The sequence below is a fragment of the Pyxicephalus adspersus genome, chromosome 2 (assembly GCF_032062135.1).
Source record: "Pyxicephalus adspersus chromosome 2, UCB_Pads_2.0, whole genome shotgun sequence".
NCBI lineage: Eukaryota > Metazoa > Chordata > Amphibia > Anura > Pyxicephalidae > Pyxicephalus > Pyxicephalus adspersus.
This window is the reverse complement of record NC_092859.1, coordinates 39,286,750-39,303,852: the sequence shown is the minus strand read 5'-3', so window position 1 is coordinate 39,303,852 and position 17,103 is coordinate 39,286,750. Positions and strand designations below refer to the sequence as shown.

The 17,103-nt window shown below is 38.1% G+C and overlaps 1 protein-coding gene across 7 annotated transcripts in view; it reads right to left on the bottom strand.

Annotated features, from left to right (window-relative positions):
• Positions 1 to 17,103, bottom strand: part of SGCD (sarcoglycan delta) — a 438,990-nt gene that overhangs the window by 217,675 nt on the left and 204,212 nt on the right. For 5 of the 7 annotated variants that reach the window (XM_072400493.1, XM_072400491.1, XM_072400490.1 and 2 more), the window contains exon 3: positions 16,477 to 16,518. The exons of the other annotated variants lie outside the window; for them this stretch is intronic. The gene's annotated coding sequence lies outside the window, so the exon portion shown is untranslated. The remainder of the gene's footprint in view (positions 1 to 16,476; positions 16,519 to 17,103) is intronic. 7 annotated transcript variants of the gene reach the window in all.

The window sequence follows — 17,103 nt, the reverse complement described above, 5'->3', positions numbered from 1 at the left end:
GCACCAGAATGCAGTGCTGTCATGTTGGATTGCAAATTAGTTTGTTCTATATTTGGTTTATTTGGGAATTGACATTTCTCTTTTTGTGCTACAATGTCAAATCTAATTTTAATTATGTAAACCTAAAAATTGTATGTCTTTATTACTGTAAGGCTTTGGGGAAATTTTGTTTTAAAGAAACCGAACCGTAGGATCTAAAAAGAATTGCAGGGTTCCTTTGGTTTCTTTGTGTAGATGTATATTAAGGTTTACAAAACCAAGCATCACACCAAGAACATGGATTTATTTAACGTGGAACTAAACCCTAAAAAACAAAAAATCACCAGAAGGTATAGGTTTTTTTTTTCCAAAATTAAAAAAAAACTTTTCACTGTCTCTTGGTAGTTTTTTGCCTATACTGCACAGAGCATGTGCGATGTGGCATAAAAATGGTTGTCCAATCAATGAAGAGAAAACCTGTGGACCTTTTTAGCAGTCTGTCTGCTCTAAACCCCTCCCCCCAAAATAAAATAAAAATAAAATCATGAGGTTACCAGGAGGCACAAGTTTTTGCCAATAAATGTTTCTGCAGGAAATAAGGAAAAATCTCCCAGGCAGGACACAGACAATAAAAAGTATCCTGACAAGGGTTTTATAATTAAAAAGAGATTAAAGTTCCATTTTTAAAAATTTTCAATCAGACAGGTGATTATTGCAGAACAATGGGACGGGCAATTCCCCTTCTGCAATAATCAGTTTTACCCGCCTGATCATTCAGGGGCTGAATGACTGGAACAGGGATAGGTGAGTATAGTGAGTTTAGTTCTGCTTTAACATGTACTGTATATGTTATATGAGAGGAAGATACAAATTAATTTAAAAATGTAATAAAATTTAAAAACTTTATTTTAAAGCACTGGTATTTCTTTTTAGCAAATTACACCTTTCATATTTTTCTAACGGGTGGGGCATTGCATGGTAAATGCATTGAGCCCAAGTTGTGCTAAACGTTTTATTAACTAGTAGTTAAGATTTCAACCTAAGGCATGCAGTTATGGAAAAGTGACTTATGTAACATGCCATTATATATTAAATAGTTTAAGTATACTTTTACTTTACTATAAAAACAGTTCCCCTGACTTGTCCTATGATGTCCTATGATGTCCTATGGATTTATATAAAGTGCAAATTTTTAAACAGATATCTGGTAAATCATGGGTAGACTCTTTTTTCTATTGCCCTCTCATAACTTTAAAATTATATTTAATTTGACTCCAGTACTGATAGTGTGAAATACCGAATATTAGAACACATATCAATCAGCTGAGTATATAAGAACAGCAGGTGCTTCCAGGTTAAAAGACCCAGAGTTGCTACATGCTGTGATGCTCTCTCCTTTAAAGTAAACCTGTCACAAACCTGAAGAATTTAGAATAAGCATAGGATAAAAAATTCATCAGCAGAGTTTCTCTTCATTGAAAACCACATGTCAAAATGATCAGTAGCTCCAGAAATTGATTTTATATGAAAATCTTAACTTTTCCTGTAAAACTCCGTTCTGAATTCCCAAGACTCACCACTGCTCAGTGAGGCCATCCATGATATTAAAGGGATAAAAGAGAATTGGGGGGCTAGGTCAAGCTAAATCTTTACTGAGATTTGCATGTACCTTTAGCTCCTATTATCTATAATCTATAAGCCCTAAACCTCTGGAACAGCTGATTTTTTTATGGTATTTTCTCTGAAAGTAACTCAAGGCTATTCTTTTTTTTTTATATTGTGGGCTCAGACTAAATCTTTTATGATCATTTTCAGTGACACTAGAACAAAGAGTTCACACAATGCTGTCCAATTCTACGGAGTGGGAAGAATGATTGGGAAGAACCCCACTACATCTTCCATAGGAAATGACAGCAGTTATGTCCAGTTGGTTATTTTCTGATTCACCATGGTGAATACTAAATGACATTGGGGAGCCACTTTACACATAAAATATTTCCCCCAAGATCATTGATATCAGGCAACAATTATCTACTGTACATAGCTTAACCTCTAAAAAACCTACCCTGTGCAACTGCTAAAAGCGCTGCTTGCCTGCTGCTGGTGGCATCCACTTGGGAGTGACTTTAGCAGTTACTTATCCCTCCCCTTATTACTGATGCCGGCCATCGGGGACTTCCTATACACAGTCATTGTGCTGTCAAATTATATCTCATGTCCTGTTGCGGCACACAGAGACAGGTAACATACTGGTTATGGTGGGGTGGGAAGAAGACATGATCAGCTGGCAGTAAGAAGAATCCAATTTACCTGGAAGTGTTGGATTCCTATTACATTACAAACATTCCCAGCCTGTCTTTTACGTCCTTTTTTAGCACACATCGCACATGGTTCACTGTCATCACCAGAACACCTGCCTGAAATATGGCATGCACACTGCAGGATTGCATGTAGACAAGAAATGGCTCCATCGAGACTGCAGATCACCAACCTGGATATGTAACAAAGGATGAAAAAAATGTTTATGATACATACTGCTAAATGTTAATCAATTAGTATTCACACCTACTTTAAGCAATCCAATGCCATCAGCCATACTGGGAAAGCCTCTTTCACAGCCTTAATTGCTGTCCATTCAATATCTATAAGTACTCAGGAAGTACCCCCACCAATGAAGCATTAGTTTCTTTAGGGATCTGTGTTGAATTCTGAAAAAGCCCGTCAATGAACAAAAAATCTGCCACTTTTAAAGAAAAGAGAAAAAAAATGTCCTTTGTTTTTACATCTGTACAACAGTGATGACCTTAAGTTCACCATCCAAGAAAGCCTGAATTCTACTTACAACCTAAATACCTAGTATGGTAAAGTGTCTTCATTTTTGGAAGCTGAAAAACATTGACAAGCATCTACTGCAATATATGCATAACACTTATCCCAGAATGAACAGGTTAGCTGAACTTCAGTCCCCAGACTGCAATACATCCAGTACATTTCAAGCCATCTCATTGCATTTCACCAATTAAATGCCTCAGGTCCTCCTCTGACTGTCCATGGACCTTGGCAACACACATAAGCTTAAAAAAGAGCTATTTTCATAAAATTCACTGAGGTGCTTTGCATTAATTTTACACTCTTATGGAAACACTGACTTCAAAATCGTAAAACAAGTTAGTCTCTAAAGGCTTTTATCGGGTAATCTGTAAAACCTGGAACAAATAAAAATGGATCAACCCTGACGCCAAGTAGCTATTTCTAGATAAAAACTGTCTTAAGATATAAGATGAAGGGAAGATATGATGGCCTTTCCTTCGCGGTTATTGCAGGAGATTCTGTGACTAAGTTTAAATTGCAGTTTAACCAGAACACCTTTAAAGTATGTCTGAATTTCCCAACATTTTTGGCATTAGAACTACATAGATGTGCCCAACTTTCTGCACTACCTCACATTGATTTTATTTTGTGCACCAATGCAAACCTTTCTGATATTGTTGACTTAGCATGATGCCTTGCACACAATGAGGACTCCGGGCTGTCAGGACTGGTGGGATGATTTCAGCCAGAAGTATACAGCTAGGGCATCCTTGGGTGACGACATTGGGAGCATCTCAGAAATCATTGCCAACTAACAGGATTGCCAGATAAAGAGATGAACATGTGTAAAAAAAATGCAAACAATTAGGCCATTGGTACAAGTTGATGTTAGCTAATACTTTTTTTAATGCTTTATTCGATTTTAATCTCATGTTTAGCTCTATTTTAAAAGAAAAATGTTTAGTTCTATTTTGATAGAAACTTTTAGAGATTTCTAAGTTAAATACTGTTGTAGCAGGGGTTAAAATACTCTACTGTGACATACCAGCATAATGGATAGTCAAACTGATGCTGTAACACACAAAAGGCAGTCTGACCATCCCACCCCTAAAACCGACCTGCACGCTGTTCTATTTAGACCAATCAGAGGTCCAGAATGATCTCTATTTTAAAACAAAATCCTGATATTATTTCAATAACAGTTCCCCTCTAAATTATATTTGAACCGCTTCCTTCCATCATCCTCGCGAGGCATTTAAAAGTATATTTAATTTGACTCCGGTTTCAATAGTGTGAAATACAAGATAATAGTATGTGCTTCAATTCACTTGCTAACATTGGCCACTCAGTGGTGTAATTCAAAATCTGAGAATCAGTGACTGATCTATTAAGCGGAAAATAGCATAGAGCTTCTACGTATCATTTTAAAGGGAAAATGACCTTAATGAATAAGGCATGTTTGAACTGTTCTGCCTAATGTAAAGCAGCGCATTTAATTTGATGCGTTCCCTTCAGAGGTACGCATCACAAGTGTTCGCTCTGACGTCATCGGAATATTAATTGGGAGCTGAGCGATAATGCCGAAAAGCTGTCTCCCTGCAGCAGAAAATTTCATATTGATGTGTAGAAAGGACAGGAGGCCTGGCTAAGGAAGTCTAATTGCCATAAGAAAACAGTGATATTTCTGAACTTTCCGTCAAGAAGTCTCACGCTTTGAGAGGATAATCAAGCTTAATTATGATAGGTTGCTTTGCAGCCAGAAAAGTAGGAAATTGATTGTGAGTGGTTTAAAGGGAGGCACAGGAGAAATCCCAGCTTATCTTGGATTTACAGTCTATATATTGAGACACTTGATCTATATTGTTAAAGGTCAGTGTTAAAGGTGGCCTTTTATTGGCAGTATTTTTTTCTGCAAGGAATATTGTAAATGGTTATATAATAAAATATGAGAACAAAACCCACTCAGGAATAGTTTCCCAGTTTACTAAGGATGCTGGCATTTTTAAGCAAACCCGTTCTGAGAAAATATTTAAGTCGTCCTATGGATCAGGGTTGTATTAAAGTGAACCTACACTTTGCCCTATTTGCACGCTAGCCTTTTTTACAACTGCAAAATCCTTATGTAGGTTTCAAAGCAACACTGGGTCTAAACTCACATATAAATAAAATGAAAGTAAGGCAAAATCAAAAACACCATATATCATGTAGCCTGTCAATGGCCTTAACACAGTTTTTTATTATGAGTCCCCTTTTAAATAGTTGTATTACATATATTCTCGAATATAAACTGTTTGTTAAAAAACTGATTGTGGCGAATCGACTTTCTAAATTTTTACCGTTCCTTGTACACGGGGACCAAACGGGGTCATCCCAAACTGTCATGCCAGTGATATTACTCGCAGAGTAATCAATGTTATAGATATTCTCAACAAACGCAAAACTCCTTACCTAGTCCTTAGTTTGGACGCGGAGAAGGCGTTTGATCGTCCTAGATGGCCATTCATGTTCTCCACACTTACTAAAATGGGGTTCTCAGGACCCTTTGTTGGAGCAATCCCTTTACAGTTGCCCTTCAACCTCTAGAGAACAAAAAAAGGGGACATACCAATGGGACTTTTATGACAGTTATTTTTCATAAAAGCCTAAACATTTTATTACAATTTATTAATCACATCCATCCATGCAAGCCCTTCAACTTCTGTCAAGTTGCCTCATGCCTCCTCTACGGTATTTCCCATTAAAAATAGGATGCAACAGGGATGCCCCCTGTTCCCTTTGCTCTTTGCTCTCAGCCCCTGGTAGAGAGAATACGTTCCAATCCCAATATTTAGGGTGTTCCAGTGAAAGGATGCTCCTACAAAATCTCGCTATATGTGGACAATGTCCTTCTCACATTATAAAGGCACTTACCACCCTCCCGAATTTGTGGACTGAACTTAGCGCTGTTTTGGGCTATACGGTAAATTCCTCGAAGACAGAGGCTATGCCTTTACATATACCACCTTTACAACTTTCAGCATTGCAGGACAGTTATACTTTTATGTGGCAGGAGCACTCTCTAGGTTATCTGGGCACTAAGATTACAGCTACCCTATAACCAATTGTATGCTCATAATTTCCCTGTGCTGTTCCAGGAGATATATAATTATCTGAACAAATGAAAGGGGCACTTATTGTTGTTTTTAGAACGTATTGCGTCTGTGAAAATTATGCTTTTACCCAAGCTCCTAGATTTATTTGAGACTCTCCTGGTCTGGGTTCCTGTCCTGACCCTGAAAAAACTGCAAGCTTGTTTTCTGAATTTTATTTAGGTGCATAGGCGACATAGATTGTCTAGATCAGTGGTTTGCACACCTAAAGAATTGGGTGGTTTGGGGGGCCAGATCTGGTTAAATATTATGTGGTGACTTATCTTTGCTATTTGCCCTTATGGACTACGTTGTTCTCCCCCAGTGTATGCCAGGATTTGGAGGAAGCTTAGATTGCCCCACTCCATCCTAATGTGATGTTTCGGAGTTCCTCCATGTTATTGACAGAGATCTGCCTTCCCCGATGGTATTTATGAGGAATATATGGGGAGCAAATAAATCTAAGTATGGTCTCTCCTCTCATGCCTCTGTACATACATCCATTATACACACTCCTTTATTACCCGATAGCCTAGCCAGAAATATGTGGCAACCATGGAGAGAAAAGGGGTTATTCCATATTCAGAGTATTTTACACCCGGTGGAGAAGAGATTACTCTTCTTTCCTGAACTACAGGATAAGTTTGACCTCCCACAAGCCTCTTTTTTGCATACTTGCAGATCAGGCATTATGTCCTTTCCCTTCAACAATTGCCTACATTTACAGAATTTATTCCTTTTGAGAGAATATGTGCTGATGGTCCTTATGCCAAGTGGCTTATTTCCTCCCTTTATCGCCTTCTTCATGTGTCTGCACAGGAGGTTTCTGGTAAATTTGCATAGATGGGTACTTGGGAGGCCATTTTGGGCCATAACCAGGACAGAGATGAGTGGTCAGAACTTTGGGAGGAGGCAAACAATAGCTCAATATGCACACTCTATAAAGAATATCTATACAAGATTTTGTTCAGGTGGTATCACACACCGGATGTGCTGCGCAAATTGTTCCCAGCTGTGGACCCTTTTTGCTGGCGATGCGGGTCCCAGTGTGGGACTCTGGAGCATGTCCTCTGGTTTTGTCCCAATATACAAAGCTATTGGGATTGGGAATTAACAAGCTAATCGGAGAGGTGACCCAGCAACGATTTTCCCTTGATCCACTCCACCAACTTTTGGGATTGCCCCTCACGGGTCTCCCCAAATTCACATGTAAGCTCATTACACATATTTTGGTGGCAGCCTGTACTTTGATTCCGACCAAGTGGAAATCCACATTGCCTCCCTTCTTAAAGGATTTGCATACTCGGATTCAGGAAGTCTGTTTGATGGAATATCTTACGGCTCTCCTCAGAAATAGTGTTGCTAAATTTGAACGAGTCTGGGAAACCTGGGATGTTTATTATGCTTGATTACAGGTTTAATGTGTTAGTTTGATTCTGTGAGCTCCTAACTCATCATCACCTTGGTGGCCCCTTTTCACCCCCCCACACACTTACCTAATTGTCAGGTTTACAGTTTATTCTTTTTCCCTTGTTAATGTTTTATGTATATTGAATTTTCAATGTTCACCATATTTGCCATATGGGATTGAATTGATTATGCTACAGTTTGCTACTATTTTTTACATATGTTACATATGTGGTTCTATCTGATGTACCGATAGCCATCCTGTATACCAGCAGTCGCCAACCGGTGGTCCGTGAGAAAATTTTGGTGGTCTGCGGCTCTGGTGGGGTGCACCCCCAAGCGGGGTCAGGAGAAGGACCCCGCTGGCGGGGCGCACCGGCCAGAGCCGCAGAACATGTCCCCATACAGGTCCCAGGCACAGGGAAATGGGCGGGCTGTGTCCCTAGACATAACCCACTTACTCTCCCATCGCAAGCTTAGATGTCATGATGACCTCACTATGGGGTTTTTCCCTCATCTTTTTTTATCCTCTGGCTGACGCACCCAATGAGTCATCGGGGAGTTACTGGTTACGTTGGTGCGTGCGGATGTTCTGTTTGGAGCGGGAAATTCAAAAATATTTGTATTGCATTCAATATAAAATTACTTTATTGAATGCAATACATTGGATATATCTGTGTAAAAGCAGTACATCATTTTTCATGAAAATTTATTTTACATTATAATATTTATTTAATTAATTAAAATAATTTAAAAAATTAATTGTTTTCTTTAAATTTATTGAATTTATTATTTTGACATGATTTTGTGTTTCAAACCTTATTATACTCATACTATTACATTAAACTGTAAAATAAATTACCATGAAAAACAATGTACCACTTTTAGACAAATCCAGACAGAAATTAACCGCTCAGAGGTTAAAGAGGACTTATCGCTATCTAGTGGTGTGACCCAAGTATAAACCAAAATCCTTAATCTACTGGAATTTTTAGGTCAAAAAATGTTTTGATTATACTTCATTACATGCAATATATGTCGATCCTGTCAGAAAGACTTTTTTCTTCTTTTAACAGGCCAAACTGTTCATCATGAGTAGCAGGAAGAAGGATGAGATTTAACGTCCGCAGGGATGATTACAATGGTTAGCTCTTACCTATTTAGCTAAAACCCTTAAAAGGTAAAAAAGAAAAAAAAGCTGTTGGTGTAACTGCTTACAAAGTGTTAGCTGGAGTTAGGCCTTCAATACCTATTTATATAGCCCACCAACATCAAATGTATCATCTAGTCCAAACTGAGCCACACAAGGCCCTGTGTTGTATCCCTCAAGGTGTTGGGTGTTTGTGCCCATGGCAAGAAGTATAATATTTTATGGAAGCAGACAGGCCACGGATTGTGGGGTGGTGAGTCTTAAACAGACAGTTCTGGAGAGGGATCTCACCTGCCTACGAAGAGGTCCTGCATAAGGGTGGTGACATTTCTTTTTTTTTCGTAACAGGATAACCTGTCAGTAGATGCTACTTGCCTTTTTACTTCAAGCCTTTTCCCGAAGTGTGAAAGGAATATAAGAATAGTGGTGAAGGGTAATAATTTCTTACATTTCTTTCCTAAGCCAGAGTCAGTTATAAATGTCTCTAGCATCAACCCTCTCCCCCTACCTTACAGTTTTATACTTTCCATTCCCCATATCTCTGAGATCTTGCTGCTGCATAACCTCTTTACATAAAGTCCACTGGCCAAGAAGGGAGATCTCTCGATTGGAAAATTGAAGACATATAGAAGTGCTGATTCAGCCCACCAGACTCTATAGTTGAAATATGACTTTTTGGTGAGTTGACCCTTTTACTGTAAAATTAAATTAAAGTTTCCATTTGCCTGGAAAGAAAAATCAGAAAAATTCCCAGGCATTTCATTTTAAGTCTCTGTAAATAACACGCCAAAGGTGGAAGATTTATCATTTACAATATTTTTTTACTTTTTTTTACTACTTTTTTATGACTATCCTTATGACAACCTCCTCTTACCTAGATTAAAATTTTCCTTTGGCGGCACAAAACCAATTCCGAATGTCTAGTTATGAGAATTTCATTTTTAATAGTAATCTACTTAGAAAATCAGAGGACCAGAAATGGTTCTACAATAGAGGTAAGAGCACCAGAGATTCGTTTCCATATCCTAATAACATAGTAATGCTCATATATGATTAATGTAGTCACTAAAATAGCACTGACTTTATTAACTTCCCTTCCACGGGCATTTTCCATTCCTATCTCAGAACAGAAGTTTCAGCCATCTCAGAGCTGTCTGGGGAGCTCTGGGACACATGTCAAGGATCGCATATTTTTGTTATAATAATGCTTCAATATTCATTATTATTGTAAAACTTTTTTTGATATTGTTATAATGGAGAAAATAGTTTTGTTCTGACATCAAACATTAGCACCTAAAGCCTAGAAATATTATTTTCAGTGTAGGGATTTTAGTACTGAAAACAAACCTGCCCCTAATAGAATATTCCGGAGAATGACCCTTGCTCTATGTGTAGAAGCAGTGGTCTCTCTGCAAATGTCTGACACACCACTTACTTTCTGTGTTGTCTCCAAGACAAGAAATAAAGAAGTGACATAGACAGCACTTGTGCATGCATAGTGGTGTACTGCATTATAAAAAAACAAAATAGTGCAGGAGGTATTTTGACAATTCTTTGACAATTCTTTAATAGTAGGATGCCTAGATCAACATGATAGATAGATCGATAGATAGACAGATAGATAGATAGATAGATAGATAGAGGGACGGACAGACAGACAGACAGACAGACAGACAGACAGACAGACAGATAGATAGATAGATAGATAGATAGATAGATAGACAGACAGACAGACAGACAGACAGACAGACAGACAGATAGATAGATAGATAGATAGATAGATAGATAGATAGATAGATAGATAGATAGATACAGTAGACAGATGAATAGATAATGGAAATTTACTGACCGGTTGCTTTTGGTTTCTCTGCAATTTTATTGAGTCCCTAAAACCTTTGGGGGCACCTCTGCCACAAGGTTAATAATAACTCTCCACCTTTTTCCCCCAGGAAAAAAAAGGCCAGAAAACTGCACGTATGCAGAAATTGAAATGTCAGTGGTAGCTGAAAATATCTAGCAGCATCATAACCTACAGGAAAAAAAATCTCTTTTGAAATTGTTCCCTTGCCCCCAAGGGTCACAAGCAAAGCTAAATTTTCCTTAAATTCCCTGATCCGGCTGAAACCCACAGTGGGCTTAATCTAGCAGTAAATATTTTGAAGAGAAAAAAAAATACAACCAATTGAAAATCAGCAAAACAATTGCTATTTCTGGAATAGGCTATCAAGCTACCTTGCCTTGGGACTTTCTCTGTCTTTACATTTAAAGCTGGACCCCAGGCAAACAACTAGTGTGCCGCTAATACATACATGGGATCTGTTATAACTTTCCAAGGATTTGTAATTCAGGCCATTTTTACAGCTCTGTTCAACAGTACAGCCAGGTCTGTGACTTAATCCCTGTAGCCCTCCGGTCCTTTGCTTTTCATTGGACAAAGAAGAAGCCAACAGCACACCAATAAAATCACCAGTTTGTTTTCAGGCTTCTCTATTTTATTGAAAGTTTGTATGGAGAAACTGTAACAGAACAGTCAGGTGGAGAGAAAAGAGTAGTAGCATTTGTGTATAAGTTTAAGCTATAGAGCTCTGTAAACCACAGGTCTTTTTTTGTTACACTGTTAAAATGGTCCCTTTAATTTTTGTGAAACAAAGCCTAGTGTTAAACATGCAAGTTTAAAATAATAAAAATGACAAAATACATTTTTTAAATGTAATATATATATATATATATATATATATATACATTAAATATAGTAACATAGCATGTTACGGAGAAAAAAGAAAAGAAATAAGATTATTAAGTAATTTCCATATTACTACAAGAATTCCAGGTATACATTTGTAGAAAAGATCCAGTAATGGCAAGGGTTAGAGTAATAGTTAGCTTTAATCTAGTTATAGCCATTAAAGAACAGTAAGATATCCATGCATGATTAGAAAACCTCAAAATATCTTCCCAGCAATAGGAAAATCAATTGGGATTGGAAAAGGTTAGCTAAAATTCTCAGTCTTTTTATTTTCCCTGAGATTTTTTACTTAGCCACTGTCCTAAAGACACTGAACTTTGCTAGACTGGAGGACTATCATCTACTGTCTATCTGCATTTTAATCTATGAGCATCCTTAGAATTGAGCAGACCTTATGCAAATATACTCTCAGGCATGATTTACTCAGTGACTATTAGTGCGCTGACATGCATGCCTCTGTAACCTTTAGAAAGAAGAAAGATAATGATGGTTCCATATGAACCACCATCTTAAGGGCTACCACAGTGAAAAATATATTCCTGTAAATATGTGTCATTAATATTATAAACTTGTAGTTATATAGCACTGACACTGAGCATTACAAAGTCAATTGTCATGTCACTATCTGTCCCTCTAAGGGGCTGACAATCTACTATAGTCCCTACTATAGTCATATGTCATTACCCTCAGGTACAGAAGGAAATTTCGAGGGGAAGCCATTTAACCTAAATGCATGATTTTGGGGTGTGGGAAGAAACCCAACACAAACACAGGGGGAACCTGCAAACTTTTTGAAGATAGAGTCCTGAGATTTGAACCTGTGACCCAGTGCTGCAAAGGCGACAGTGCTAGCCAATTGCTTTATTGATTACTAAGTATATGTTTTTTTTTTTTTTTTTTATTTCACATGCCACAATTTATTTTTGTATCCATATTAACAAAAAGGTGACATTTATACACTTTTGGACACAGGGTTGGAACAAACCATATAACACAACCAGGGAGTCTTTAATTCTCAGTTTTCTGCATATGGTTTAAAACAGTGGTCCCCAACCTCGGACCTCACAGACCACTAAATCCACGGAATCTAGATGGGGAGCCGTGTGTGAAACTTCCCCCAGAGTCATGATGCCAGAACCCACCCACTCTCCCACCGCAGGCCCACACCTGCTTGCTAAACATCTTCAGGGGACAGTAGCTCAGGGCTGTGGATGCAACAAAAGTTGTGCCCTGCGCTACTGTCCCCCCAAGATATTCAGCAGGCATGTCTGAGCCTGCGATGGGAGAGTGGGCAGGTTGTGTCCATACAGGGGACAGAGCCGCAAACCACCAAAATTTTCTCCCGTTCCACCCGTTGGTGACTGCTGGTTTAAAATTTTTTCCCAAAATCTATTTAAAACGACATGTCTATCAAAGTTCACCCTGTCCCCAGCATTACAATCCTGTTCTGCAGGTTTAATTCAGAATGGACAAGGTTGTTACCTATTTACATGAAGAAAAAAAATAAAGATGAACCAGAAAAAAAATAATAAAACTTTATTACAGGGGTAATAAAAAAAAAAACCTTCTATATAAATGCTAATAGCAGATTACAACAAATAAATACTTTTTGATTTTGTCCCTGGTATATTTTAGTGCTATGGACAGACTGCAGAATAAGTGTAAGTCTCATTTTTCTAATGTTTAACTACTAAATAAATAATAAAAAGATTTACTAAACCTAAGTAGGAATTTAAACTGAGCACAGGTTAAAGTGAATATTTTAGTAAATCATTCTCTTCATATCTAAAGGCCATTCGGAACTCTGATCACATTCTCGCCATGATTCACGCTACTCCAAATGCCTGAACTGTGGCAATGAATCAGAGTTAAATTGCAGATCTTAATCAGAGACACAAAACTACGATTGCTAAGTTTTAGCTCCTAATTCACCGTGTTTTTTATCACTTTTACAGCCTCATGGAAAACATAGATTATACGACTCTCCCCTTCGGTCCAATGAGAATGAGGATGGTGCTTGCAGTGTGCCCTGCCAACCTCGGTATTTATACCACAGCGCAGAGCGCGGTGAAAAATAAATTGTCTCAAGAGACAAACAAGGCCCGTTCTTCTAAATGGCAGACTGATCTTTGAAAGGTGCGCAACCTTCTTGGCTTGGCTTTATAAGCCCTTTAAGAGAGCCGGGGATAGACACACTTCCCGCAGACAGTGACAAATGGACCCCAGAGCCACGCTAACACACTATATAAATACTTTTACATTGTGTCTCAGTTGTCTGCAAGATTGCCAAGATTTGTTCAGCACACAGTGAAGTGTAATGACTCAATTGCACCAGTGGAAGAAACCGCATTCGTTCCGCTTAGCGAAAACCAGTACTGAGCACAAAATCAAGTTTTAAGGAATACTGTCACCCAAATGAGAAAATAATGTATAGCTAAGAAAGGCTTTTCTTATATATGTATTTTTGTGTGTGTTATTTTATATTATATGGTAGACACAGTTCATAAAAGAATAACACATAAGGTATAGTCTGTTGTATGCATTATTTGTTCTTTTGTCATTCCTTTAGTTTATCTATTTTTGTATTTTTGGGGTATTTTGACTGTGAAAATGTATTAAAGGAATATGGAATGCAGAAACTGGTTTAAATAATATGGTATAAGGCTTCCTAAAGTACTTTTAGCTGGTGATACTATTCCTATTACATCACAGCATTATCCCCTGGAGAACATATCAGAAATCTGTGCTTGTCCACCTGGTAAATGAAGGGCATGCTTCCATGTACTGTGGAAACCAGTCTCTCAACTAGCAATTGGTTGTGTTTTGCTAGAGTACATGACGCATGGAAGACCTCACTTCTGGCATTAAGTAAAAAATTTGTAGTAGGAGATGCTCATCTGGACAAAGTCTCCGTGCCGTGTGCCATCGCAATATAAAACACTGTTTGTTCTGTCCAGAAATGCCCTTGTGGCACTGGTGTCTGGTGAGGACTGGTGCAGACCAGGGCCTTATATCACGACAACATGGTTCTATTGGCAGGAGTATTTGAACACTCTGGATTACAGACACCACTTGGACCCCCCACAGTCCCTACCTCCTAAGAGTGTATACATAAATAATAAAATGTTTGTATTTTTGTGTATGTTCAGACCAACTGTTTGTATATTGTTTATTCTTGGGTGGCACGGATAACTCTTTATATTATTGTCTTTGTATTTTTGTACTTAATTTAAAATGTAATAAAAATTACAATATTAAAAATGGATCAAGTTGAATGTCACTTACTAATTCTATCTACATCATGAGATAAAATGATTCCTGACTTAATATTCCTGAACTTTTTTTATATAAAGTGCATGTTGTCTAGACTGTTAAAACCATTGGTATTAACTTGTTAAAAAGGGACCTCAAGAGAAGCTTTGAGTATTGAAAGGTCAGAGAGCCACAAAGAAATGTTACATATTCGGGTCATGCAGACTTGGTACAGGAGTGGTTGAAGACTGACAGCATGCTGGTAAAGACATTCTATAAAAGACAGTCAGAGACTGCAAACATGCTGCAGGAGACTGGTAAAAACTTCAGACATTGTATAGAAAACAGTTGGAGAATGCGAACATGCTACAGGAGACTGGTAAAAACTTCAGACATTGTATAAAAAACAGTTGGAGAATGCCAACATGCTACAGGAGACTGTTAAAGACTTCAAACATTCTATAGAAAACAGTTGGAGACTGCAAACATACTACAGGAGACAATCAGAAGCTGAAGACATACTGCAGGATATGGTCAGATACTGAGAACATGCTACTTGTGGTTGCTGCAAACCATCCCCTTTCATAAATCTGCTCTACCACATCTGCACTCGCTAAAGTTTCCTACAAATTACTGGTTTTTCATGTGTTCACCAAGGTTTTCATTTGGTCAGAACTATCATAAATGATCAAAAAATACAAATATAAAAAAAAAACCAAATAGATGGCACAAGCACAGTTATGAGTTAATGTTCTTCCTAGCATTTGTTTCACCAGCCGCCCAGCTGTCATCAGATAATCGCTCAGCAGTAAGGAGAAGTGTTGTGTGAAGCTAATGGTGGACAGACATCCATGATCTCTGCACAACAGTCATGGTTTCAGGAGTCACATTCTTACTGTTTGTACTGGAAGTCCCGTGCAGCAGCCACCATCAGATCAAAGAAGGTAGGATAACATTGAAGCCTTTACTTGTGCCCCATAAAAGTTCTAACAGTGTGCATCTCCAATCTTTGTCTTTCTCCTCCTTCAACATCTAACCGTGTTCAGATCTTTTTGCTCCCCCAACATCTAACATTATGCAGGCTGTGACCTCCCTAACCACCTTGGATGTGACTACTGATTCCATTTTCTCCATCCAGGAGTGGGATACTATAGGGAATGGGGAATACCTTCTTTTGCACTGGTTAAGTAACCCTCTCCAATCTAACTAAAGCTATGTACACGTGCTAGATTATATAATGACTGACCAGGGATGGTCGTAGTAATTTCCTATCGGGAAGGATACAGATACGGTGTCTATCATTCTCTTCATAGACCTGAACAGTGCTTTATTGTCCAATGGTGTTGTAAATGAACACAAAGAATCTTTTCAGGAGAGAAATTTGACGTATGTACAAACGTTTACTATATCTACAGTATGTTGTTCTAAATATATCTAACATCTAATATCGGCATGTCATTCTTATGAGACACACAGAGCCTGAATTAATAAAGCTTTCCAAGACTGGAGAAGGTGGACTATCAAGAGAAAACTTGGGTGATCCAGCAAGCCTGGAACAGATATGATCCAAGATTGAAAACATCTGTCAACAAATCACTTTAAAGAAATCCATTCTATGTTTGTTGGATCACAAAGGTTTACTATGGTAATCTATCTTCCCCAGTCTTTGTGAGCTTTAATAAATCAAGTCCACTGACTTCAACTTGGCCACAGCCCAATATGGTTGGGCTTTCCCCCCAAAATTTTTTCCCACCAGATACATTTTTTATGCCACCCAGCTGGAAACATTTTGTGCAGAGGATACCGTTAAAAAGAAATGTTTGGATTCTGGCAGTGCAGGTACCAACGTATCACGCAACGGCAATGGCAGTACAGATACCGTATTACTATAATGCACATCTCATACTGCTTGTATGGTGCAACAGTGAGTATTTTTTTTATCTTGTTTGTATTAAAACATTTAACAATAAAAAAAAATGTAGAAAATAATAGATTTTGCATACCTTATTGTTGCGACAGTGGTCCTTTAGGGCTTTAATGAGGAACTGTAGTAAAAAAAATATACAACTTTAGCCATTTATAATGGACTTTGTCATTCAGTATTGTGCTTTTTTTTTACATTTTTGGCCTATTCAGATCATCTGTGCTGTAGTTTGGAAGATTTGTTCATAATTATTGCCAGTGGAAGACAATTTACAGTGAGGGAAAGAAGTGTTTCATCCCCTGCTTATTTTGTACGTTTGCCCTCTGACAAAGAAATGACCGGTCTAAAATTGTAATGGTAGGTTTACTTTAGTGTGAGAGAAAGAATAACAACAAAAGAACCCTCAAAAATCCAGTTCTCAAATGTCAGAGCTTGATGTGCATTGTAATGAGTGAAATATGTATTGGATCCCCTATCAACCAGCAAGATTTCAGGTTCCCTGGTTTTTTCCCTGTATGTAGGTAATGAGCTGAGATTAGGAGCACCCTCTGTCCACAAAAGCAATCAATCAGATTCCAAACTAGCCACCATGGCCAAGACCAAAGAGCTGTGTAAGGATGTCAGGGACAAGATTGTAGACCTACACAAGGCTGTACTGGGCTACAAGACTATCGCCAAGCAGCTTGGTGAGAAGGTGACAACAGTT